Raw genomic sequence first — 3,830 nt, forward strand, 5'->3', positions numbered from 1 at the left:
AAAGAGTCAGACACAACTGAACGACTAACACTTTACTGGATTCTAGAATTCCTCAAGCACACATGTTCTAAGTCTAGAATTCTCTCCAGAATCCTGTGCCTGCCTGTCAGGCTTTACCAAAGGGAGTCAGAAGAACACACATATCCAGGCCACCGCCCAGTTTCTTCTGGGGGGTGGGCGTGTTGCCTCAGCAAGGCGACTGCAGCCTCTGGGATCCTTCTGGATCAGGAGGCAGGAGTCCTGTTCTCATGATGGGGGAAAGAGAACTGTGCTGTCCCTAGTGGGACAGGGAGGCTGATGTTCCTCTCTCAGTTTATAAATTAAGTGCTTTTTCGGCCATTCTGTCCTTTGCTCCAACACTGCAGCCAGCAGTAGACCCACTTTACAGATAAGAGCCCAAGGCCTGGGAGAGAAGCCAGGATGGAGTTCAAAGCCAGTCCCTTAGGCCAGAGTAGACTGTCATGGGTCTGGAACCAGCTTTCCTTCTTTTAGTGGTTGTGAATTCACCTTTCTGAGCAGCAGCTGTGTAAGAGGCAACAATACCTATTCCACAGGGCTGTTGTAAGGAATAAATAACATGAGTTGGAAAAGCTGAATCCTCTCCTTAAGAACTCACCTATAAAGCTGCCACCTCCAGGAAGCTTTCCAGGCTGCCACCCATCAGTTAGACTTTTCCCTGTGGGATGCCACAGGCCTGAGCTTTTGGCAGTGTCGCAGCTTCCCATTTCTACTCTATTTGCCTCCACCAGACTTTGTGTCCTTCAAGGGCAGTAGGTTTTTCTGATTTATTTCTGAAGCCCAAATGCCTAGCAATGGGTCCAAATGGAGTTGGAACACGTTTTTTTTCTTCTTCCCTCCCTTCCTCCCTCTCTCTGGCTTTTCACCAGAGCAGGCTAACTTCTCCTGCAAAGGGCTTTGGTGATGGGTAGGTAGGTCCCCAGGGCTGAGCATCCCAGCCCTGAGCCAGGTAGGCCCTGGGGAAGAGAGAAGATTCTGGAGCCTGAAGGAAAAGTAATCACCCAGGGCTGGCTGGTGAAGGGCAGCTGGTGGTGTCCAGCTGGCAGGGGGCACCATATGGGCCCGGTAAGCAGGCAAGCCTGGGCATTCTATGCTGTTTCCAGGGCCATCGCATCCTCCCGGAGGTGGCTTGCTGGGAGCAGTCAGCCGTGCATCCCCCGCAGAGGGGCAGCCTGCTTGTGCCCCTTCTGCCAGCCCCAGAAACAGAAGCAGAAGCAGAAGGTCAGAGCTGCGAGGAGCCTCCTCTAAGGTCACCATGTCCAAACCTGCATTTCACAAGTGAGGAACCTGGGGCCCAGAAAAGGGCATAGACTCACCCAAGGTCACACAGCAAGGCAGGGCCAGAAGCCAAGTCTCTTGCCTCCTAGTTTGGATGCTAATGAAAACAGAGAGGGAGCAAAGAAATCTTGAAAATACACCAGTATTCAAGAAGGAGTTTTAAGGTGGTTTTTCTTTTTTACTTATCTGATCTAACTTCATAAAAATTTTTACGATGATCATATATTCTTTAATAATCAGAAAGGAAAAAAGCAATAAAAGGGAGGGAAAAGCTACCTATGGGAGTAAGTGGCTTTTGTCTTTAGGAAAATGGTATCAGAATTGTAATCTTACTGTTCCCTCCCCCACTGGGCCCTCATGGGACCCCAGTGAGACAGTGGGTGCCGGGGAGCTGGTAGGGCTCTCAGCTTCTCTCCTGCTGTCACTTGGGCTTTCAGTGGGACCAAGACCAACGCCTCAGGATGGGATCAGGATCCCTGATTTCCTCAAATAATCTGTCCTCCTGAACCAGTCTCTTCACCTGACCAGGTCTCAGTTTTTCCATCTGTAAAATGGGAGTTTGTATAGGAGCGTATGCATTCTGGCCCTGTACCCTCCACTAGCAGAGCACAGTGGTGAAACCCATGGGCACTGGAGTCTGGGATTCCATCTCCCCCTCTTCTTTACTTTATAACCTTAGGCAAGTCATTTAAATTCCACAGGCCTCAGTTTCCTTATCTGTAAAAATGGGTGGCTGTCTATTATACAGAGGGAAATAAACCAGAAAGAGAAAAATAAATATCGTATATTAACGCATATATATGGAATCTAGAAAGATGGTACTGATGAACCTATTTGCAGGGCAGCAGTGGAGATGCAGACATAGAGAACAGGCTTGTGAACACAGGGGCAGGAAAGAGCAGGTTGGACGAATGGAGAGAGTAGCATGGAAACATATACATCACCATATGTAAAACAGTTAGCCAGTGGGCATTTGCTGTATGACTCAGGGAATTCAAACTAGGGCTCTGTGACAACCTAGAGGAGTGGGAAGTGGGATGGAGGTTCAGGAGGGCGGGGACATGTGTATACCTATGGCTGATTCATGTTGATGTATGGCAGAAACCAACACAATATGGTAAAGCAATTATCCTTCAATCAAAAAAAAATAAGTGGCTGTGAGGATTAAAAGAGTTAATGTTTGGGACATCTTTAGAATTATGCCTGCATATAATAAGTGCAATTTATGTCACATATTTTAATAAAACTAAAATCATGTTCCTCACTGGGTGAACAGTGAAGATGGAGTAGTTATTATTATCATAATTCTTGACTGGCTCCCAGAGGTGGGAGCTCTCTTGGGACTGGAACCAGCCTGGCCATCTGAGCTGTGGGTAGTTCACCCTTTCCCCAGAGCCGCCCGTCCCCCACTCCCCTCAGGCCCAGGTCTGACACAGCCCTTATCCCCGGAATCTGAGGGCGCCTGGGTTACTTCCCAGGGATTTCTGCTTTGACTTGGCTCTAACCTCTCACCCAACCCACAAGGCCTCTCCTGCCTGCAGTGGTCCACCGCCCCAGCAGCCCCAGCCAATCACCTCTGAACCTTTTCCTCCTCAGCACCTTTCCATGCTGCTTCCTCGTGCAGAAACATGCAGCCAGGGACTTCCCTGGTGGTTAGTGGCTAAGACTCCAGGCTCCCAATGCAGGGCTCCAGGTTCAATCCCTGGTCAGGGAACTAGATCCCACACGCCACAACTGAGTTCACGTGCCACCACGAAAAGATCCGTCGTGTCCCAACCAAGATCCCGCATACTGCAGCTAAGACCCAGTGCAGTCAAATAAACAAACAAATAAATAATAAAAAAGAAAAAGCAACATCCAGCCAGCCTCCTCACCTTTGCCCAGAACATCTGGCTGACCTCTTCCCCAGCATCCACAGTCACAGCTACCCACACACCTATCTTCCCTCCCAACACAAATGCGCGTGCACACACACACACACGCACACACTCCTGGACAACTGTTTGACCTTGGAGTTCTTTATAAAAGTGAAAGTGTTAGTCACTCAGTTGTGTCTGACTCTTCGTGACCCCATGGACTGTAGCCTGTCAGGCTCCTCTGTCCATGGAATTCTCCAGGCAAGAATACTGGAGTGGGTTATATATACCTGGGCTCTAAAACCAGAGCCTCCACCTATTATGCCGACTTCCCTAGTGGCTCAGATGGTAAAGCGGGAGACCCAGGTTCAATCCCTGGGTCGGGAAGATCCTCTGGAGAAGGAAATGGCAATCCACTCCAGTACTCTTGCCTGGGAAATTCCATGGACAGAGGAACCTGATAGGCTATAGTCCTTCGGTTCGCAAAGAGTTGGACACGACTGAGTGACTTCACTTCACTTCACAATGTGGGAGACCTGGGTTCAATCCCTGGGTGGGGAAGATCCTCTGGAGAAGGAAATGGCAACCCACTCCAGTACTCTTGCCAGGAAAAACCCGTGGACGGAGGAGCCTGGTAGGCTACAGTCCATGGGGTCGCAACGAGTCAGACACGACTGA

Source organism: Giraffa tippelskirchi, chromosome 3 (assembly GCF_054371585.1).
Source record: "Giraffa tippelskirchi isolate mGirTip1 chromosome 3, T2T-mGirTip1v1.2.pri, whole genome shotgun sequence".
NCBI lineage: Eukaryota > Metazoa > Chordata > Mammalia > Artiodactyla > Giraffidae > Giraffa > Giraffa tippelskirchi.